This window comes from Drosophila kikkawai, chromosome 3R (genome assembly GCF_030179895.1).
Source record: "Drosophila kikkawai strain 14028-0561.14 chromosome 3R, DkikHiC1v2, whole genome shotgun sequence".
Lineage (NCBI taxonomy): Eukaryota > Metazoa > Arthropoda > Insecta > Diptera > Drosophilidae > Drosophila > Drosophila kikkawai.
Genome location: NC_091731.1, coordinates 34,847,338 through 34,871,870, shown reverse-complemented (window position 1 = coordinate 34,871,870; position 24,533 = coordinate 34,847,338). Strand labels below are relative to the sequence as shown.

Here is a 24,533-nt window from a genome sequence, read left to right as displayed (position 1 = left end):
CTTTTCAGGGTATTTTGGGGCTCCAGGTGAATGCTCTGGTTTCGTTAATGCGGCAAAGTGCATTGTGAAATATTTTAAAAGAGTGGGGAATAGAATGATTTATGTTAGGAATTCTAGTAAAATATTTACTTTACGTAACAATATTTGAAAAAGAAAATATTAAGTAAAGTTAATGTGGATTCGAGTTTAAATTTGTTGTCTTATTATTCCGAGTATTTCCCAGTAATTAACTTTCAAGTTTATGGGTACTTACTGTTCTAAGCTTGATTTTATATTACTAATTAGTTATTGCCTTTGCGTTTGTCAAGTCTTGTTTGCAAATTACCTTGTCAATCATTAACTGATTGCGACTTAGTGTCATCTCTCTCCACTGAAATCCCAATGAAATGGGGGTGCTTACATTGCATATCTTCAATGCCAATCAATGTCTTAGTAATGCATCTCAGATATGCATATGTTTGTAGAAGCAAATGGGCCTGGTTAAAGCCTTTGAATCTAATTAGCAGAGCCAGCAATTAGCAGTAATTAAATCATTTTTAAAGCATTTTGACATTTCCTTGAGCCTTCTGCTGTGTATGCCTCTCTTTCTATCTCTCCTTCGCTATCTCTCTCTCTGAATCTGTTTATTTAAGCCCATCGACAAGGACTTAACCACGCACAGAGCCAACTTCAACAATTTGCCTCTGACCTGCCGCAAGATGATCCAAATGAATGCCAACTGTCAGGTGGGCAAAAGCGGACCGAGAAAAGCCGGGAAATCGGGGAAAAAGTGGAGAAATGTGGCCAAGGGGCCACCACTTGACATACATACATCTAACAGCCAAGACGGCAAAGTCAACAATGAGCCCAAGTAGAAAAGAGGGTTTGAGGTTACTGGGCTTGGCTTAGTGATGGCGGGATAACTTTAAAAATTTCTAAGAAATATATACAATTTTCTTAGAGATTGATTTCAAAATCTAAGATATAAATTTAACTTTTTATTTAACTTTAACTTTGAACAAATTTAAAGGGTAATAATAATTTAGATTGTCGTTCTTCTGAAAATTTCTCACATAGCCTAACTTAATGTGTATATGAAAAGGAAATATAGCTGAGTGGGCAGCACTAAGCTTGGGGTGACTGCCTGGCTCTCCATCTTAGCCCTGGTCCTAGATCTTCTCTGTCTGTCTGTCTGCCGCGTTCCGGTTGCGGGCAACACCTTTTGGCCAAAGGATTTCACTTTATGCTGCAAATAAAAACAAACCTGGCAGTAGACTTGTGCAATTTTTACAAGTGATGCCCAAAGGGTATTGTGAATTTTTGGTTATATAAGAAATTTCTATAGAGAAAATAACCATAATTAAATATTAAATGTACAAATAAAAGAGAAAAGGATATGAAATATTGAATCTACTATGGTCTATTTTTTAAGAATTGGTGTCGCTAAATATAGTGATTTTAGAATCCCTCTGTATACAGAAAATGAGGAAGTTGTTATATTTTAAGACAGTTCAGACATTTTCCTAGCAAATGTTTGTTTTCTCAAACTCCATTACTTTACTTTACCTTGAATTCTTTTTGTTAGAACATTTAAAAGTCGTTTTGAAATGTCTGCTACTTATCCCCATGTTTATAAGCAGATTCCGTTTGTTGTTTATGCCTTGCATTAGAATTCTAAGCGCCTGGCAGCTTATTGGGTGTGAAAAATCCGGCTAGCCAAGTTTCCCCAAGTGCAGAGTTTTCCCCGGCAGATTGACTGAGGAATGCCAAGGAGAGAGAAAAAAAAGAGTGAAAACTGCAACTCATGTATTTGATTTGGTTTTGGTTTTCGATTTCTGCTGTCACGTCTTGTCCCTTTGTGGACTTGAGCCTTCCAACGATACTATTTTCCATTCTATAGACCTTCACTGCAGTTGACTATATATCGATGGAAATTGACTTTATTTTTTTATATTTTTTTCCTGCATGAACTTTGCCCTTTTGGCGCACCGTTCTTTTTATTGCATTTTTTCGTGGGGTCGATTTCACTTTAAATGTACTGTTTTTTTTAGTAGTTTTGCCCCCTTGAAAGTTTTCCACCCACAGAAAGTTTTTTTGGTCCCAAATGCACTATGGGGTTTTTGACCACTTTTTGTGGCATTTAATCATTTTTTAAAAGTTCTTAAATTTAAAAAAAAATAGTGGGATTGTATTAACAAAACATCGAACTGTTATGCCTCATACTCAAAATGTTAATACTTAACAGCATATGTTAGCAACAGAGCTGTAAAGTCAGCTGTTGCATCCGAAAGCGCGTCTGCCTAGTTTGTAATTTTTACGAAGTGATCTTTGAAATTAAACTATTCGTGTAAGACACAATTTGCAAAGGAAAAAACTAATGGACACTGATTTCACAGGTTTTAACTACATGTTAAAGGTATTAATTGTTTAAATTGTGCGTGTTTATACTGACATTTTGTCGTTTTATAAATGCACCTTAAGCTGAATTTTGAGAAACAAATTTAAACTTTGGGAAGAGTTTTGAAATAGAAGTTCGCATTAGTTTTCAATGCGTCCAAGTGTATGTTGTAGCGTTGTCAATTCTGACCAAAAAGCAGTTAGTCTTATCGTGCACTTTTCCGCACTTTTGTTGCAATTTGAATTTTTCTCAGATAACCTCACTGTTTTCAGAGCCAATTTGGTAGCTGTTTGTATGGAAAAACACTGATTTCCGGTATTTTGGTTATTTTGGTTCCTAGAGAAAGCGTTGTCCGATTTTGTTCAAAATTGCTATATCGTGTTAAACTAGCAACAAATATAAGCTCCTTAAATTTCATTAATTTATCTTTACTTTTACCCGATCGTTCCTATGGGAGCTATAGGATATAGTTTCCTGATCCGAACGATTTTCATACTATATGTGCCTAGGGACAAATAATGATGATTGGTAAAGTTTCATGTCGATATCTCCAAAACTGACCGAGTTATTAATTAATGCCACAAAAACTGGTCAAAAACCCCATAGTGAAATGGCGACGTGCACACACAAAAGTAGGCAACAAATCGCAGACCAAAGCCAAGAGTACACACGGAATTATGTGTAAACTACTTTGATAGACACGATTAAACAATGGAATGTTAGCGTTAATTTCCAGCGAAACGTACATATCTGGCAAATCTCAAATGAAAATAAACATTTGGCTTGCTGGAAATTTTGGCAAGCCTGCCGGGGCCTGGGGGCAGGCTGGAAAGTCTGCCTTTCCCCAAATAAAACTAATTGAGTCTGTCCTCTCCTCACTTACCCCCCTCTTGGTATGTCGGAAAACTTTTTCTCATATACAAATTTTCTTTTATGTATCTTGTTCTAGTCTGAAGTCGGTCTGAAGTCTGAAGTGTTATCCTGGACTCACCCCTCGCTGCTGCCTCCTCCTCATCAACTGTAAGTCTTAATTTATGCCTCAGACTGAATCTTGGACTGGGTTCAAATGAATGAATAACTTTTTAGTCAAAGCCATCGAAAAGTTATTTGTTTAGGACAGGACAGGCAGGCTGTTAGGCGGATAAGAAGGTCCGAAGGAACATCAAGAAAACAAAAGGCAAAATGATGACAAATGATAAATGATTTTATCCAGGAGTGTCTATGACAGGCAGAAAAGAAAATGAAGAAAATGTGTATATAAAAAGAGAAAATTATCTTTTAAAAACAATTATAGTGGCAGAGATTTCAAAAGTAGTTAAACGAGATTTAAATGCTAAGAATAACAATTTAAATAAATGTTTTAAATGCAATTTTTATTGAATTTCTAAAATATTCAAGAAATCGCAGCTAAAACAAATTATAACATTTTTAAGAATGTCATTTTATTAAAGCCAAATATCAAAAAGTCACGTCTAACAAAGGAACCATTCAAAAACAACGAGTGGGAATAGGAGGGAAGCACATAAAAAGAATATACCTAAAATGGGGACCGCCGAAAATGTCAAAATATTTTCTCTTGTTCTCTCTGCAATCTCAGCCTTATTCAACATTGAAGGCAAATATTTGTGAAAAGACCAAGAAGCAGGAGAAAAAAAAAAAATTGTAAGGAATTAGATTTGAATTTTAAGCTCGACGATGGCAATGGGAAACATTTTTACCCAGAGGATAAATGGCTTGTTCAACTATCTCTCTGCTCCTTGATGAGCTGCCAAGATGAATATAAACCATGAAATTATTTTGTGGATGCCACCAGAAAATGATGGTGTATGTAAACAAAGTTGCGCGAACGGAACAATAAGCGGTGACACTTTGCATAATGAAATGGATTTTGCAGAGAGAATTTGAGTCAATAGTAGATATTTGCCAGCAGAAAGTTTATTTTCAAAAATTGTTCAAGTGAAAGATGTGCCACGGCCATCACTGCGTATGCGTAATATATTTGTTTTCAGTGATTTAGAAACTTTATAAGCAAGTTTTAATGGAGTAAAAGCTAATCTAGGGAATGATTTCATGAACAGAATGTATTAGGCATCAAAGAATTTATTTAAAATATATTTTAACGCTTAATTTATCAGATTAAAGTGAATTCAATTTAATACTTCCAGATTAAACATTTTTCTTTAGCCAACCTTGCGTATGCGTAATATATTTGTTTGTGGCGATTGTAAAATCATTAAACCAACCTTTTATGGCCTAAAGCAAGGCAACTGAATTACGGCCAATGATTAGGAACAAGAAGGCAGCCAAAAAAAAGAGGATATATATCCAAAACGTACCGGAAAATCCTAGCTCTTAGCTGGGAGTCATAAATTAGTTGTAACCGGAGAGGGAAAAGAGCAAAGAGCAGGCGAAGGGACTGTAACATAAAAACGTCTGTTTTTGCTATAATTGGCCACATATTTTGCTGGCCCCAAACCGAACCGAAACGAACTGAAACCAAACTCAGGTAACGTTAGCCATGGCTTTTGCCAGGGGACTCTCATTGGAGCGGGGACTTTGGGGGGCTTTTGTGGGCTATGCACATCCTGCAAACTAGAGCACTGTTTTCGGCCATATCGATATATATATGTATATTTTGCACAGCGTGGATCCAGCCAGCAAAGCCTGCCTCCCTTCCCCCCAAAAAAACCTAAACACACAAAAAATAGGAGCGAATAAAAATGGCAACAAATACTACAAAATATCATCCCAGGTTGATGTTTGTTATGGAAATCCGAGCAGGAAAGTTGAATGGTAATAATTTTGCAGATAGTTCCGTTGGGCTACGCCTGCGGTTGGGGATTTTTCAGGGGGGATATCACGTAAATGGAAATGAGCCCAAAGGAGATTTGGTAAATATGGCGATGCGACCTGATGAACACAGATTGTACAGTGCCCGGTAAAGTAATGTGCTCTGCCTGGAAAATTAGGATATATAGAAGTAAAGAAGGGAATAGGAAGATATTTATATTTTTTATTTATTTTTCTTTCTCAAAAATCTCTCAAAAGTTATAGCTGAGTTATAATTTATTGAATGCAATTCCTTGCTTAAACCAGTCAGCCCTTTACCTCCTGCCAAAGCAATCAAAGGCAAGAAGGGCCTAAAGTAAAAGGAAAAGAGCTACAAGAAGGACACATATATACTCACACACAAATTGGCAAATGCAGAAAGCAAGCCTGTCCGACCAAAATGCCAATTCAATCGTCTTTCCAAACGGAGACACAAAAAGCACTCGCTCACAGCACACACAAATTGAAAGACGCAGTCTAACGATCTGCAGCATAGCTCTAGCTCTTTGGCCATCTTCTCCATTTTCCTTAAAAACATATTGGCAAATGTCGTTTTCGTAGTCGTTATAAAACAAACACAGACTTATAAGGACAGACAATCGCACAGACAGACGAAGACACTCACGGCATACACAATGCTCTCTCTCTTCATGCAATTCTAATAATATAAACTTTACATAAATGTTTTCCTTGCAAATAGAACGGAGCAGCGAAACAGAATGGCTTGAGTGGGTTGCAAATAGCAGGGGGAGTGTGTTTTGGTTGCTGTGTATGTGAGTGAGTGTACTTTTGTGTGTTTGGACGCATCTGCTGAGCTGGCAATCGCATTGCAGTTTGTCAGTCAGTCGGAAGGGCAGCCAGAATCAGCTTTTTCGGTCTGACAGAGCTTTTTAGCTCAGAAATAGTTTTCGTTTTTCTGGGATATATATATGATGACAAAAGAAAATGGGTTCAAGAAGATTAAATAGTTAAGGAAATATATATTAGAGTTTGTTTAAAAAGGATATCTTATTTTTAAATATTTTAAATTTATATTAGAATACAGAATATACCAATTACTAGTCAGTTTTAATGCAATTATAGTTTTGATAAATTTGTTAAATGAAAATAAAATTAATCTTAAAACCGGTATTTCAGAAATATCTATCTTAGCTTTAAAACATATATAACCTTCTTTTATAAGGTATCCAGGAAAGACTTTTTCGGCTGTGCAAAATCTCCCGGCCTAGACCAATATTTGGGTTTATTTGCTTTGTGCTTGATGTGTCACACATGTCGTATGATTGATTTATATTAGAAAACACACACACAGAGACGGAATTTTGTTGCACTTTTGTGATTTGTGCCTGGACCTCCTTTCTGTGTTGACTTTGGTCATACATATTCTGGTGAAAAAAAAAAGGGAAAACTGAATGAAAAACCACAATTTTGTGACTTATCTTTGTTGTCAGCTGTTGCGCTTTTTGTCGTTTCCCTTTTCGAAAATACCAAATTGAATAATTAATTGCCAGTGATTGATGTATCGAAGGGAGAGGTAGAACCACAAAGTAAACCTTGTTGAAGGCCACACATAAAGTCGCCAAAAACATCTATTCAACCAACTAATTGAACAGCCTTGAGCTGCTGTCAGACACACATACATATAGTAGGGCTCTGTAAATAAATATTGGCCAAACAACTTGACCACACCTGAGCAATCCTTTGCTTCCTTGGCCACATCCTTTTCAGTCCAGCTTCATGTGGGTCATGCCGTATATTGACCACGAAATGGCAAACATTCCCGTGGTTATTTCATAGTTCAAATGTGTGCGGCGGTGATGGTGGTGGTGGTGGTGGTGGTGGTGGTGGTCTGGGGGCAAATAAATAATATATTGTATTGTGCCAGCACTCCCTCTATACAAACGTATATATAGTAGATATATGTGTGTGTGGCATAAATGACAAACAAATAAAATGAAATACAAAATGGCGCCTGGCCAAGTGAAGTCAATGATGCACAACCATATCCTTGGCTAGAATTAGAAAGGTAAAGGGTACATGGGTTAAATGAGAAAGTTGGCCAAGTAAAGACATTAAATATTTATAAATCTAGCAAGGAAACAAACAGTAAAGAGAAAATGAAACATATTTAAAAAAATTCCTTAGTCAGTTTATAAATGTAAAATTATATTTTGCAAGCGAGATAGAAATAAATAAAATAGTTTATTTTATTCTTTAGTATTTTCTAAGAAAAGTTTTCTCAACCAATAATATTAACCATCTCTAAATGAATTATTATTAAAGAATAAATTAGTAATTTTATTTAAAATGTAACTTTTAAGACCGAAAAACCCTTTCCACGACTCCTATTCTGTCCGAAAACTTCATAACAATAAAAACCAAGCTTATATTTTCTGACCGGAAGCTTCCTGCAAAGTGAAATGTGAGCGAGCCAGTCATAAACTGAGGAGGTCATTCGTGCTGGTTCCCCGGTGGCCAGTATCCTGTATTATTTGGCATCTGGGAAAAGCCATATTCGGAGGTAAACGAAAGACACTTTAAAAAAAAACATTGTTTGATCCTCATGTGAAGATTGCTGGATTTATGGGACAAAAAGGCAGCTTATCGCCGAAGCGATTTATAGGCCTCGCAAATGTGGGAGGGTAACCGACGACCCTTATTATTAACCCACAATCTGGGCAATACTTACACCCAACTTTTACTCTAATTGACCACGCCCGGTGCTGTGTTTTTTCTGGCTTTGTATTTATTTTTGTATTTAACTTCTCGGCCAAGTAATATTTCAGCCAGGCTTGAACTACCCAAGTGATTTACGTCGTGTATGAAGTTGTGTTTTTATTGTTGCCCCTTTATATATTGGTAGCAACCGAATATATATATGTACAATACATATATTTTATTGCCGGTAGAAGAAAGGCAACGCCAGGTGGTGCCACCTAAAAACGGCACATAAATCTACAAAGTTGAAAGGGTTATAAAAACGAGGCGGAAAGCAATTTGACGGGGGGCCAGAAAGGACTTACTATGGGGTTATCTAGGTGAGAAAATTCAGTAATTTGTTTCCTCATATGTTGGTATATTAATTCGCATAACTCTCTTGATAGTTTGCCCTGGCGAAGGGAAACCAATTAAAATTAAACCCGGCATAAATGGTTGATCAACTGGCACAGGCCATTGGTTTTATATGAATATATTCCGGCATACCTCTGAACAAGGGCTATGTATGCAGTATCTATGTACATATATATAAAAAGTGTACATTTTTTCTATATTTTCGCCACTCCAATTGGGGAACAGATGTGTGAAATTGTCCCTATACAAGGTTCGGGCGAAAAAATGTGTGGATAGCAGCAGCAGCACAACAAAAAATATATATATATTTCATTATTTATTTGATGTTTCGGGAACCCCCGCACATATCAGCTTTTATTTATTTACCTGTGCATTGGTATTTATTTAGTTTTTCAATTCAATTGAATTTCCATTAACAAATTGAGAACCGTGTTCTTCGTCAGTTTCGCATCAACGTCAACGTCATCGCCATTTCCACTGGCAAACGAAGTTTTCACATTTTTCTGCTTGTTCAATTTATGGTCAGGTTTTATTTTGTTTTATTTTATTTATTTATTTTGCCGTGTGTTACGTAAAAAAATTGCCATTAAAAAATAAATCAACGTTGCTGGGAATTTATAGATGAATTTTAGTTTTGGTTGTGCAGTTTAATTGCCAGAGAACTAAATTATACATTTAGAAAATAATTGAAAGCAGCTTTGGGTTGCATTTTAATTGAAGATTTTAAATGTAGAAATTAAGATTTATTTATTTAAATTTATTTTGGTGTGATTTGCAAATTTGTTTATTCAAAAATAAAAGGTTTTTAGGCAGTTTTTGCTCGGGTTAGTTTTTAGGATTTATTAGTAACCTATAACTGCATTTGATAACATTTACCGCAAATTTTATACTTAATAAACCAAAATTCCACTGTCAGCAGCCATTAACCCTAGTTGCAACACTTTGCGGTGTGGTCAAAGCACTTTTCCAGCAGAACCACTCAGCACTCTACCTGCCACATTCTTCGCTTTCTGTGAACCAAACCAGACAAAGCCACACTATATCCTGCCACTTTCTAAGGGCTCTTGAATTATAAACTGGCTTCATTACACTGGTCCAAAACCTTGACCGCATGACAAGCTGGAAAATGTTGTGTTGAGTAGAGAAAATATCTAGGCTCGAAGGGGGGGGGAGACGTCCCTTTGACATCTCATTCAGGCGACATCCCCTGGCCACATTCCGCTCGGCTTCATTTCCCATTGAGAGTGGCAATAAATTGTGTACAACTTTCAAACCAATTAACCCACAAATTTTGCACTCAATTAGGTCCTCGGAGAGGCTCTGGATGTGGCAAGATGTGGCTTCTTGGCTGCATATATAACACACAGTGGAAATAATTTATTTATTGCTATACGTCCTGACATTTTATCAAGTTTTACCGTTGGCCACTTGCATTTCCCCCCTTTTGCCAATTAGTCTCCAGGCAAAAGCAAATTATTTTCCGCCCTGGCGGAGAAAAAATAATAAATAATTGAATAAGTTACTCATTAGTGTGCTGACGGAAAGAGACTTGTGCGTGGAAACAAAGGGGAAAAAAAGAACAGAGAGGAGTCCTACAATATCCTGGCTGTCTCTTATCTAACCTTAACATGCACATTTAGTTGCCTCATCCGCCGCTCTACTTAACTTCATTCATAATCCTCCTTCCAGCCAGGACGACGCCGTCCTCCTCCTCCTGCTTGTCTGTCTGTCTTGCTGCGTGAATTTGTCACCATTTTGCTCACACTAACTTGTCGTTGTCCTTTGGCTTTGCTCTACATAAAAGTATTGTGGTTTTGGTCACAGGTTTTCAATTTCAGAATTAAATCAGGAAATATGAGGAAATAACTAAAATTCCTGTTGTGGAAAATGTACGAGTTTGTTATTTGACGTTTCTGTAAATATAATACTTCCTGTGAAGTTTGGTAAATATTTCGGTATAAAATCAAAAACAAATCTTTTTGAATATAGTATAAAAAAATATTATTATATAATTATTGGAATGCCTTCTAAAGGGATATTTTCTCTACACCACCACAAGTTTTAGTATATATAAGTTAACTTGACACTAGTAAGAGCATCAAAAAAGCTCAAACTCACTGGTTTTTTCTGTTTGTTATAACTACTTTATTTTGCGAGTTCCTTCTCTTTATTTTTGTATTTTTTTTTCGCTCGTTTGCCCCGTCATTTATCAATCATAATGCTGCTGAGTAGTCTCATTACTGTTTTACGCTTAGCACTTTGCCTTTGCCAGGCAACGACGTACTAACTTCCACTTCCTTTCCTTCCTGGAGTTGCCTTTTCCCCCAGAATTTCGCGCTTAACATCTATCCATCCATTTGGAACCTGCTGGTTTCCTTCTATCTGTGTTTCTTCCTTGCTTTTTTGCGTAATTGCTTTATGCCCTGATTTATGCTTATCTTTAGTCATATTATTACATTTACCTTTATCACACCGTCGTGGATGGTTTCAGAGGGTGGATTTTCTGGAGATGCGAACCGGAGGTTGACCTAATTTCATTGAACTTAATTTTTTTCCGCTCATGTTGGTGTCAGCAGGAAAAGAATCCTCGCAGTTTCCTGAATATACAGGGTGTTTTAGGGAATGTGGACAAATTTAGAGAAAAATCTTAACTTTCATCGAGATAATTTAACATTAAATGAGAAGATAAACAAATAATATACCACTTACTTCACTTTTTATATATATATTTTTAAATTTAAGACTTATATGAAATGATGGTTTGTGAACAGAAACACATTATACATACCCTGTAACAATCATCATAAAACTGGCTTTGGACAAATTTCAGCGTGATGTCACGCATCCCATCTGTATCCTGTCACCTTCTCACGTTTGAGTGCTCACATTTTTCGTGCAAAGAGATTCTTATCAATGAAAGTGACCATCAGGATTCGCATTTACCTTTTTTTTTATTTTGTCTTTAAGGCTTTATAAATTTCTAAATATCTCCATCGTGCAGGCAAAATCGGAAGCTGGAAAAAAGAGCGTTCCCATGCTCTGCACGTAATGAGGAAGTCACAGAGCAATTAATGTGGCTCATTTATTCGTTTTATTTTCGCTTCTCTGGCTCATTTCCGCGCTTATCTGGGAAAGGCGTGGAAAATTCACATATAAAGAAGCAAGGCGTGAGCGGTGGAGTTGAGATAACAGATGATGGAGGGTCGTCATCTAAAATTAAATAAAAATACAATTAAGCAATGCCGGGTGTCCTCTCTTTCACTCTCTCTGTTAGTTCTCATTCCTAGTTGATATTTTTCTGGGTTTTCCCTGGGTTTTTCTTGTATTTTCTTTGTATTTTAGCACGCGTGGCTAAGCATTAATCTGCATGCATTCTTCCTTTTATGTTTCCATTAAAAAACAATAAGGACAAACGACTTTTGGTTGGTATTAAAGAAGGTAGAAGACTTTAACGAATTTAATCCAAGGAATTTAGACAAGTTTATAGAGTAAATATTTAGAAATTTTTGTATATATATTTAGAAACAAGGAATCATAATTTATTAAATATAATTATAAATATTTCCTTCTTCAATAAAATCTCAATTTTCTATCATATATCATCATAGAATTACCTTTTTTTTAAGCCCAAAATAATTGAAAACATTCACTTGTTCAACCTTAAAGCAAATAACTATTTTCTTAACCCTGATACTATTATTTTTACCTCAACTGTGCGTGTGCAGGATCTGTGTGTGTTTTCCTATTCTTTTTTTTTTTTTTTGAGGGTATTGCTGCATACGTGCCTGCAACACCTAAATGCATGCAACAATGGCTTACAACATGGGGGAAAAATAGAGGGAAACACAGAGCGGAAATGGAGAGGAGAAAGAGCAACAGCAACAGCACAGAAAGAGTCAGACAATGCACGAAGCTTAAATTGAAATTCTTTGTTTCTTTAAGGATACTGCCCGTGACCCTCCTCTTTCACTCTCCCCCCGACTTTTGCCGGTGAATCGCTTTTTCCTGTCTGTCTGACTGACGACTGACTCTGACTTGTCTGTTGTCCCAACAAAAACTTTTCCACTGAGCCTTAAAGTATGCTAGGGATTTTTTATATTTAAATAGTTTTCCCCTGTCTGCTGGGCTGTGTGTGTGTGTGTTTTGAGCTGCAGACAAAACAGAGAAACTTGATGGGCATGTGAGCGATTATATCATACTCTGGCATCCAGAGGAATTAGAAATGTTGCTACGAATGCCAGTCTTAAATTAAAATTGGAATAGAGAATGTGTTCTTTCTGCTTTAACATATATTTTACAGGGTAATTCTTCATTAAATTTGCATAGAAACAGCAGGAAATTAAAGAGTTATTGCATTAAATAACAAATTTTTTCCAAAATTATTTCCCCGTCAATCGAAATTTGACCACTGGCATTCGCACTCAACGCTTTCAAAGTTAAGTGACAGTCAATGTATTTGTAATCGCTGTTGGCATTGTCATTGAAATGCATTATTTTGCCATTGCCTGCAGTTTAATGCTATATATATATATAAATACATATATATATTGCAATCACACTCAGTTTGAATGACAGCTAACACACAAAGAATTGAAATTTGCTTTGCATATGCTTAAAAATGCATTTTTGGTGTGTGGTAGAGGTAATCATACAGATTTCACATGACGATGATGATACCATCCGACAGGAAAACAAAAACTTTTTAATTAAAAGGAATGAAAACTTGCCCACAGAAAAATTTCAAAAATTTGCATTTGCCTGACATGGCTGAGGGCATACCTGACACTTGTCTCGCTCGGATGGAAAATCCCAGTTTTCTCTTTTACCTTCTGGTGCATATTAGTCTTCTCACATTCTGCACTGAACAAAATAATTATTTCTGAAAAGTATCTTAACAAAAAGAAGAATTAAATAGAAGGAATAAATTGTTTTAAATTGGTTTACCATAACTTTAACTAATTTTTTATTAAGCTTCATAGAAACACTAAATATCTTTTTTCGAATTCAAACTAAAGTTTTACCTACATTTAAATTCCCTTTAATTTTTCTCGGTGTATTTTCCACTCCAGTCTCTCCTGGCAATTCAATTAGAAACTAGGCAGACTGCATACACACATTTTAATTAAATAAATTCAGTGTTTGCCTGATGCTTGGGCGTCATAAACATTTTGCGGAAGAAGGATGAAAATGAAAACATTTAACTGCCGGTTACGTTAGTAGTTGTTAGTTTGTCCCAAGGGTCGAAGGGCGTAACCATCCATCCATCCGGCTTCTCCGGTTGTGTTTGCATAAAATGCAAGAAAATTGCCCTGCCTGACTGCAAGTTTTTCGGGGGTAGGTTATGGTAGAGTAAAACACAACGTTTTGGCAAAACGTCAACAGATTTGCTTGCTTTTCCAGCCTTCGTGTGAGTTTTCCCAGCTCTCGTAGGGCACCACATAATCAAATTTAACCTGACTGCCAGGACGGAGGAGTAGGAGCTGCTGCTGCATAACGATGATGATGATGATGATGATGATGTGTCTGTTGTTGGTGGAAAGACACGAAAGAGCACTGCAAATACTCCTCAATGTTGTTGTCCGAATGCGTATCAGAATTTAATTGAACTTCCCGAATACTTTTCCTCCCGAATTTAACCCTATCTCAATTTGCATTCGTTTTTCCTGGTAATAAGAATCCCTGGTGCAGCCTAAATTGCTTCGACTTTAGGGTCCAAAATGGCTAGACTTGAGTCTTGGCAATTTGTGCGTAATTAGAAAACAATTTGCACTTTCTATATGCACTTGGATGAAGGTTTAATGCATTTTCTTGGATGCATAATTAATCCAAAACATGTAGATACATATTCAAACCACTCATATATCTTATTCAAGAAATTTCCTTTCTAGTCTTGATTTTTAAGCCTTAATTAATGTAATATAATAACCACAAATGTACACTTATTAGTTTTGTGTTTTCCCTTAAAATTTAAATATTTCATTGCTTGCTTTTCCTGAAATAGTTTTCGAATGCTCATATTAATTACTCCTGAATTTTCCCCAACCCTTTTCCTCCTTTGCCACCAGCTGGCTGTGTGCATTCCAGCTCTTTCTCCCTCTCAAATATTTGCCAAAGCCAACAACTTCAATATTTATCCTGCCATCCAGCAATGGCAACTAATTAAGCTATTTTTTATGGCCCACTCTATCGGTTAGCCAACTCCAAGCTGCAGCTGGCCACCAGCTACACATCTCCATCTGCCTGCACCCCGAATATCCGCCCAGGAATCCTCCGCCCGCACCCGAAATCCACCACAGGATACAATGAACGCTTAAATGTGGGCTCGGGTCTTCATGTTATCCTGTGGCTTTGGGTTTCATAGTAAATTATTATTATTATTATTTTACAGGGACAGGGAAGGAGAGGCGTGCCAGCTGCAGTCGTTGGTCAGTTTCAGTGTTGTGGTTGCGGACAGTGTTGAAATTAAACACTGTTAGCAGATTTCCTAAGCTAGGAAAATGGTTTTGTGGCTATGGCCTCTCAACAGAATTAGGCAACGCCAGATAATTATTTATATTTCATAGCAGAGGAGAGTCTGGAGCTAAAACTTTCTCAACTTAATTGCCGGTGGCTCTGTGCTGAATTTGTCAATGGTTTTGGCCCCAAAATTCCGATGAAATTCCTATGGAAATTCTTAAATAACACAAGTGCACTACGCACTTGCCAGAGGGTTTTGTTCCGACACTTGCAATTGAGAAAATTATTCATTTGCATTTATTTAAAATTCACCGGTCAACTTTTGTGGGGTCAGAGAAAAAGGTCGTGGGTGGATTTCTACCAAAGCCCTGCTTAAACTTTTGGCTCATTTAAACTTTTGTTTCGACCTGTAGATCGTTTATAAAAAGTTGCTCAGTACAAGCAAAATAATAATAATAATGCTTAGTGCTGGGCCAAACTTTAAGGAAATAAAAACCCCGAGAATCGGCGTGGCTTAAGCCTGGAAATGATGGCCCTGTAGAATGCCCCCAAAAATCGAGGTAAAGAAAGTTTGCTGAGGTTTCAGCTTCGGCTTCGCCTTCAATTTAATGCCTGGTTACCTTTCTTCTTATTCTGCTGCTGTTGCGGCTGTTAGGGCAACCAATCTCCCAAAATGTTCGAGTGGCCCCTCGGAACACTTGAGCTGGGAAACAAGTTTAAAGTGGGCTCTGAGCACTGCCGCCTAAATGAAAGAAATTGAGACCCGGGCGCGCATACCTTTATTGTAAGGGATTTACGCCTGAAAGCATGTTATAAAACAATAACTAGGAGATTTATTGTAAGGCCCACTCGGCTGCTGCTGCTGTTGCTGCTGCCTTGGGCGTCTGTTTTCATTAATATGTATGTGCCCCAAAGTGGTTCGGGAGAGCGCCTTCCATAAATTTGGCGGAGGCAAGTCTCGGCCTATTCCCCATGTGCCTTCAAAATTTATGCACAACGCAACTGTACTTGAAAATGAAGGCCTCTTTGCCGCACTTCTTAATCTCATGATTATTGCTCTGTTGGTCGTATTCATAATTCACATTTATCTCTTCTAAGCGAGTATGAAATATTGCTCATAATTTGAGGCAAATGTTCTAATGGTCACACTGGCAATAGAGGCAACTGTACTTTTTTGGTTTTTACTTTTGAGATTATTTCGTTAATTATTTTATTTCTTTTTTTTTATAAAATTAAGAGATTGTACTCCAGTTTAGAAGAGAAATTTCAACCCATCTGTACAAATAAGAAATATGACCGGTTTTCTGAGGCAACTGTTTTTATGGTCACACTGACAGCAGCGGCAACTGTACTTCCTTGTTCTTTACTTTCAAGATTATTTCGTTAAAAGACAAACTTCAAGCTGTACCGCTTAATTAAACAGGAAGTAACTTTTTTGCAAGTCAAATTTGCGCTTAATCATCCGTTCTTAAGTGGTAGAAGACGCTGTGGTCTATCAGCATGACAAATCCTGCTGGCAAATATCATTTTAACAATGGCATTAAATGAATTTGCATAATTAGCTGCAGCTTAGTTAAGCCACTCCAGAAGCCACCCCAGGTCCATTTATCCTTGTTTTTCGCTCCCCCTGCGGCCTTGGCTGGTCCTGTGGCTATGATGCATGTGTGACATTAGCAGAGACACGTTATGCCAAATGTGTTCGCACAGCGGGTGGGTGCCGGCTTATAATGGGGGAAATCCGGCGGAATATTCAGTGGCTAAGGAAGCGTACCAATTTAGAATTGCTTAAGCAAGGATACGGAATTGTTAAAAAGGCTTTAAGGAATTTAAGGAATATATACTTTAAATTAAAGATGATGAAAACAAGCATTTACTTTCATATAACCTAATTATAAATTTTTTTTTTATACTAGTAATAATAAAAACACAAATGCAATGCTCTAATTCAGTAAATTCCCACATTAAAAACAATTTATATCTATTCTAATTAGCTGCAAATAGACTCTCCAACTAATTGCACAAATTACTGTTATTTGTTAAGCCATTTTAGTTGGCAAATCCATTTAATCCCTTTCTCTCAATTCATAATTCAAGCTTAACCGTACCAAATGAACAACCGTTTTGCGAGTTAATTAATTATGGAAATGCAACAAAACGCATGCAAATTGAATGAGCTCAAGACGGATTTGCCTTCGGGGGGATCTCTTAAGAGAAGTCGGCCATAAATCTGCCATCGGCCATCGAGAGGAAAGGAGGAAAAGTGGGGAAGAGGGTAAAGGCAAGGACTTTGGACCAAGTTCGGCCGAGTGAAAGTGAGATGTGGAAAGTTTAGAGGGCAAGTTAAGTCAAGTCCCTTGGCCAAGCATGTTTAGCAAAGTTCATTAAGCACTTAACAAACAGAGCGCACCAAAAGGGAACTTAATGTGCTTTGGCGTAATTCAACTAAACAAAGTACCAAAGTTCTTAGCCCACTTTTCCTGGAGAGGCTCGAGAGTTGGCCATGCAGCTGCATAGATGAAAATCAAATGCGGTCATATCACACACACACACAAACACACACACCACACCGCCTGTCCCATACTTCCACACCTATTCACATTCCACCAGTCCCACCCACTCATGTAGGGTGCCTGTTTCACCGTCCAGTGGATTCCCTGCATTTTTGCATTTACCGTCAACGTCGCCTTCAGTGGCTGCAAAACTGTGCCACAGCACAATGTTGCGGCTGCGGCAGTGCCTCTGCACTCGCGAAAAAATTTAGTACAAATCTATTAAATATGGTGAATTTATACAATTTTTAAAATAAAACAAACGAAGGTTTTAAAAATAAATAATGTGTGGAGTTATGTAGTAGTCAGGAGTAGTTTAAAGTTAATAACCTTTTATTAAACTTAAATAATTATAAATTTATATATTTTCTATAAATTATTAAATTTACTATAGGAATTCTTGTCTCCTTTGAAACTTAAGATCTTCTATTTTGGCCAGTGTATTGACTAAAAGAGGATGTTGCCATCGAGATGGTTCACAGGGAGGAGGCAGAGTTTGTTCAAGCGAACATTGTTAGCCTGCGGCCAAAAGGCTTTCAAAGTTTTGGTGGTTTGGCTGCCAAAGGGTGGCCAGATAGGTTAAGGGCGTAGAGGAGGGGGTGTGTTTGGGGTCTGCTTTGAATTATTGCCAAACATGGCGGGTGGAGGGTATCCGGGTGCTGGCTCTGCCCAAAAGGGGTAACTAACCAATCGGGCAATGCTCTTGTGCCACAGGACAAGAAAAAAAAAAAAAAGTTAATTGGCAAATGGCCAAATGAGTTCAATTTGAAGTTGGCTCAAAGATGGCTAAATAAATTGAGGGAAAAGGGAATAAAGTTTAAAAAAAAAAACATAAAATAAGGTCTCAAGTTAATATTTAAATCCTATCTAAATCTGTACAGAAAATTAATTTGTTTGTACCTTACCCTACAGAAAAAATGTCCCAAAAATATCCCCATTTATTTATAGCCAAGTTAATTTACGAGTGCATCAGCCTTAACGTTAATCTGACTGACATTACACGTCAGCAGCATCAGCATCAGTGTCAACATCAACCATCCATCCATTCAGGGGGAAACCCCAAACTCCGTTCCCTTGTCATTGATGAATTTAGCCTGGTTTTCAGTGCCTTTTTCCCCCTCCCGTTTTGCCTCTTTGTTGCTATTTTTAATATGCATACCATTTGGCAGTCGCTAACCCAGATACAGATACACGTATATATGTATCTTTTAGATACTTTTCCTCGTTACTTTGAGCGACATATTTCAGAGAGACGTTTTGCCCTCTTATTCCACCTTTTTTCCTTCATCTTCTTTTTTTGTTTGCTGCCTTGGCCATTACCATTAGCATAAAATCGCTGGCGTTTTGCTGGCCATTTTAGCTCTGCTATGTTACCTCCCTTCTAATTACGCTCTTAAAAAAAGAAAAAAAGGAAATGCTTAAAAATACCTCGTAAAGTGTTTCCCCCGAGCTCAATGACAGCTTTTGGAGATTGCTTTTGTTATGAAAAACCATTTTTCTCATGCATTCTTAACAGGTTCTCAACCGAATATATATTTATGTTTATTTTTGTTTCTTTCTTTGCAGATCCAATTAATTGACTGAGTTTTTTTATATAAATATTTGGTAAGACATGACAAATTTAGTGACTATGAGTAAGCTTTTAAGTGCATTTAAAACCATTTTAAAATGTCAGAAAATTATTATTCTAAAGTTAGTTAAATGCTTTAAAAGAAAAATAAATAAAGAAAATTCTGAAGATATCATAAACTATTCTATTCAACTTTATTTTCTCAGAAATATATATATATATATGCGCCCCTCGGTCGGTGGGCGGGAGGTGGAAGCGGGACCCCGCGCGAAAAAAAAAAAAAAAAAAAAATACCATATTTCATCCTCTTCCCACACTTAAAATTCACAAGAAACTTTTCCCAAAAAATTTGTCTGCTTTAATTCTGATGGAATGCTGCAAATGATTAGAACTTTTCGAACTATTGCTGGCCCGTGCTGATCCTGCAGCAGCTGTATAATGGCCAAAACCAAAACTCATTAACTATCCGTGGTAAGTTTCGCTTTTTAGAGGCTAAATCCCAGCAATTTTAATTGCTCTCTGCCAAATCCGGGTGCCGCAGAATATGCAACGCTCCTTTGGCTCCTAATTGCAGGCATTTGCCATCCGAAAATTTTCGCTTGCCCAATGAAGCAGCACCCACAACGTACCCCACAAAATACGCCTAATACGACGCGGATCTCAAAACCCTCTCTCTCTGGATATGGAAGAAGATGAAGGAAAATGCAGCCGCAGCTCAAATTAAATGCAATTTAACATTTTGTGCGACGTTGGCGCGAAAATACTTTTCACTTGACTCACTCACTCTTTCCCTCTCGATTTCCTTTTGATTTTTTGCTCGCTGATTAAGCGGCATTAAGTATGCTCAGCTCATCTTAGTTCTAATCAGCACCACCCCCTGAACTCCCATTCCGAGAACCCGCATCAATTTTCAACCAGAGCGAGCACTTTTGCTGCAACCTACACAAAGCAAATTAAGTAAAATTATATATATATTTGCTGTATAATCAATTTATTTTAAGATTTTAAGGGGGTTTTTAGTATTTGGAAGGTGCTTCAGCAATTCCTAGGATTTTGAAAATACCTAAAAAGGTATCTAAAAATAGTCTTCAGGATTTTTTAAAATTAAAAAAACACTTTTTGTAGGGTTTTCAAAACCCTAAGTTTTATGAAAATCAAGGTTTGATATTTTTTTGTTTTAAAATTTACCAATTTGTTAAAAATACTCTACATTTTTTTCAGTGTATGCTTACGTTGATTTGAAATCGTGTTCGCTTTGAAAATTGCATTTACGGAATGCTTTTGGCTACTAGTTGGCAGTGAAACTTTTACGTTCTCTTAATTAACTAGCTTCAATTGATTGTGGGCGTGGCATCATAACTAACTTGTATAGCCAGACATTAATTGCTGATTACTTTAGAAAATTCTGTAGTGTTCATATTTACTTGCTTAATTATAAAGTATTCAAAAGTAGGCAGAGTTTTTTAAAAATAAATTTAGAATTAATTAAGCAGGAAAAATAATATTAATAATAACAAATAGCACTTACTAACTTGTCTAAATATTTTTAAATATTAATTTTAATGCAAGCGGGATATATACTGCATCATATTTATCCAGAAACAAACAAGAACATTTTCAGTTAAAGCCACAAATTGCATTCCCTTAATTGGCTATTTATTACATCGATTGTCTGCTCCAAGTCCTGTTACTATTATCATTAATGTAACGTACTAATTGAATGAAAGCTATCAAATTGGTTCCTTTAACTCTCCCCTTTTGTCAAACCAATCGATGGTAATTTAATTGATGAAACATAACCAGGCCAAAGGGTGCTCCATTCGAGGAATTCGAGCTTGTTGATGGGCAAAACCACAGAAACACATTGCTAAAGGGGTCCTGACTTTTGTGGGTCAGGATGGGTGGGATGCGCCTGTCCAGCGTCCACTCAGTTTACCCTTGCCTCGGAAATTGAGCCCCCTAAGCAATTGTCAATTAAATTCCGCTCCTGTTGTGGCTGTTATAAGTGCCAAGACACGTTCAAAGCGGCGGCGATGGTGGTGGAATTTGCAATTGCTTCACCCCACCCACCTCCCTCTCTCTCTCTCTGTGGAAAATCCCACCCATTTGCTCCACAGACGCGTCTCTAATTTGCATAAAAAGGTGAGATTGTGCACCCCCGTTTTTGGCCACTGCACATTGGGCCAGCGAGCCGATAGTTCGACGAAAATTAAAGTTTTAAAGCTAGGTTCTTCAAATTTGGTACATATATTAGTGTCGATTCACATAGAAACATATCTAAGTTTCAGACCGATCTGACCACGCCTTCCCTAGCCGCCCATATATGATAGGTTTCCTCTTATTGATATTTGTACGGAAATAAATAAATTAAATTCAACAAATGTTTTAAATTCATTTTTTTAACACTTAACCTTAATATTAAGAAGTAAAAAATAACAATGCATTCAAAATGAATATAAATAAGTATTTTTCATTTTAAAATGCTCCTAACAGTCGTCTTCTACGTCAAGTTTTATTGAAAACGGATTTTCAGAGTAAGAATCTAAATCACTATCACTATTGCTCCGTTCTTAAGTCGAGTTCTATCAGTTCATCATAAATCCAACTTGTTACGGCAGATGCTCTATGATTGTTTTCTATATAGGCATCAAACAATTGCTCATAGGCGAACTCAACCACAGTTACGATATGTCGGATTTATATATATAGACGCAAAAAGATGCAAAAAAGCTTAATAAAATTAGTTTATATACACTTTGAACTTTAATGACACATAGTTACTTTTTGGCACAAGTTGGCACAAAATTTGTTATAGTCTACAACAGATGGGTTACTAGGTTAGCTTTTTTCTACTTTTGGACAACACAAATAAACGCACACAAAGAGCACATTATCAAACATGAACAAAGTCTATTTTAATACAAATATTCTACATATCTTTGCCTTTCTTTTCCATAAATTTAGTGAAAATTGCTTAAACCACAACAATTTTGTCACGCTCGCAAGTAAACAAAATCTTTCTCTCGCTTTTGAGTTTCGCACGCACGCAATCAAAGAGCTGACTTTGAAGGGCTGCCAAAATTTCCGGGATGCATCAAAACAATTAAAATCTTTTGATTCATTTTAGTCAGAGTATATACTATTCAAATTTTATTATTTAAATAGGTTTACTTTCTATGAAAAATTTGAATTTTCGTCGATATATCGGCTCGCTGGCCCAATGTGCACTGGCGAAAATGGTAACCAACTGTTGCATGAGCTGGCATAAAAGGGGTAAACACGACAGGAGAGGCCTTTGCAACAACCCTCCATTTGGCATTGATTAAATTTTATAATTTTAACGCACAATTTGCCTCCGATAAATTTCATTCATTCGTGGGTAGAGCCATGATTTGTGCTGAAATGTGTTTTGTGTGTTTGCTGCCCGTGGGAAATCCCCTCACAAAATGGAATAAATTAGTCATTGATCAGCATTTTGTTTATGGCCAGACCCAAAAATAATTTACCAAAATTATTTCGACTAAAAGGTTTTGTATTTTGGCACGTTTTCCAATCAGCCATGAAGCCTGATTTGAAATTGTTTTGGAATCATTTACATGTGGCCCAATTTGTACAATTTTATTGCCATATTTAATGGAATGAAATTTATTTAAAAATTTAATTAAAGAAGCTTAAGTTTTTGGCTATAAGCTCCTTCAATTTAAATGTGTGAAAAAGTTAGAATTGCTTTTGCAGCTTCAAAGTGTAAAAAGCAAATATTTGTACAAGTGCTGATTTGAATTTAAATGTTCTAAAAGTGTGACTCACTTGAGCATCTATGCAGTTGTAACCCATTCAAACATTTAATTTTCTCCCCTTTTATTTGGAGAGAAACCGAAATTTAATTTCGTAATTGAATGGCTTTGACCCTACTGCTCTTGCACTCTTCCAAGCCAATGACTTGGCCCTGTCTTCCTCACCTACTCCATGCCCACTCGATCCCTCTTGTGCTATTTCTTCCTCTGTGTTTTTGCCAATACCAATTTAATTGAAAATTTATCAGTTTCATTTGCATATGGTTCGGTTCTCCTCGTTTTTCCTGAAAATGACATTCCTCTATGCATTTTGTGGACCTTTTGAACGGCAAAAGCCAACAAATTTCCTACGCACACTCAACTTTTATAACTTCTCTTGTGGCCCTGAATTTTGAATTTCTTTTCCCATGTCTTTTGAGGAAATTTGTTGTTTTTATTGCAATTTCAAAAGGAAATTTAAGGTTGCTTGTGCATCTCTGTGTTATCTGTTGAGTTCTAACAAACATTTTTGTGTACAGGTTTTTGAGCAATAATTTATAGGTTTTTGATTAGAAAAGGATACAAGTAAATGAAAAGAATATTTTTATTAAATTTGAATTGTTTTTTGGAGAGTTGTTAAGGTATTTATTTGTATTTATTTACAGTTTAATTGGGAATATATTTAAAGTTGGGTAAAATTGATGGATAAAATAATATGTTTAGTATTTTTTAAATTTTTATAAAATTTTTCAAGTGTCTAGTAAATGTTTTTTCGTCTCATTTCTATTTTTAAAATTTTTCTCTACTTCAATTTTTAATATTTTAAAGTAGTTAAAAAGTTAAAATTTCTTAATGCAGCTGCCGATGCTTGCTTTAATGATGACATCTTCGTCCTTAACACCCTTTTTCACTTGCAATTGACAACGCGAAAAGGTTCACATGCCATCGTTAAAATATTTGCGGTGGTTCCCACAGACCCTGCCCACACCCAGCACCCCCAATTCCACACACACAGTGCCAACATTAACTGCCTGTGTCGTACTTTGTCGCTTAATTGACATCGTCCCTGCGTGTGGGTGTCGCTCGCTTATTAATTTATTTTTATGCTTAATAACAGGCGCATTTTGCGTGGCGCCATTGCAGCACTGACGCCCAAAAAAAAAAAAAGAAAGAATAATAAAGAAAAAAAGTCACTGATAAACCGATCCACAACAATGGCACCGCAAAGGGGTTGTAAATTAAACTAAGTTGGCATGCGCCACCCAGCCGCCTCGTCATTACCTGTGACGCATTTTGATGGGCTTATTTATCGAATGTGAATTGGGCAGGAATAGGTTCATAAATCTAACCGTTTCAGGGGAAATAATTTCGGTCTTTAATCACCTGTATATACCTCATCATTTTAATAAATTGTTACTTGGTTTGCACTGTCTTTAATGCGTGAAAACAATTAAAGCCTTGCGGTCCAGAAAGCCACTTCTGTGGGATTATGGATATCGTTAACTTGGCATCCCTTGCCTCATTCGGCGATCATTTAATTAATAGCAAGCTGATTAATTAGTATTTGTGTGTGTGCGTTATCCTCCGCCGCAAGGGAGTCTGGCCGCACCGGAGGGTTATTTCTGGAGTTCGAGGGTCGCAATCGCATTATTTCCCTCTATAATACATGTCATGCAGATGCAGATGCAGATGCAGTTGCAGGGAAAAGGGCATTACCAATGGTCGTTTGGCAATGCAAATGGCCATTAATTTCATTAGTTGATTGTCGTCGTCATGGCAATTCCCTTTGTGGATTTTATAATTGCCCGGAACCGCATGTTGGTCGAAAAAGTGGAAAATAGGGGCTTCCACTAAATGGAATTATGCACATGGTACGTTTGCCTGGGAAAAATTGAATTGGAGTGGGT

The 24,533-nt window shown here is 36.8% G+C and overlaps 1 protein-coding gene and 1 long non-coding RNA gene across 6 annotated transcripts in view; both read left to right on the top strand.

Moving 5' to 3' along the window:
* The window catches only part of Fur1 (Furin 1), a 144,756-nt gene that overhangs the window by 46,339 nt on the left and 73,884 nt on the right, over nucleotides 1-24,533 (top strand). For 3 of the 5 annotated variants that reach the window (XM_070286663.1, XM_070286664.1, XM_070286665.1), the window contains exon 2: nucleotides 3,327-3,397. The gene's annotated coding sequence lies outside the window, so the exon portion shown is untranslated. Of the gene's footprint in view, nucleotides 1-3,326; nucleotides 3,398-18,849; nucleotides 18,889-24,533 lie in introns of all 5 variants that reach the window. The other 2 variants (XM_017163038.2, XM_017163043.3) reach the window with 1 other exon arrangement.
* Nucleotides 7,981-8,597, top strand: LOC138928863 (uncharacterized). The gene is made up of 2 exons (XR_011445263.1): nucleotides 7,981-8,244; nucleotides 8,311-8,597. It is a non-coding gene; the product is annotated as an uncharacterized lncRNA (long non-coding RNA).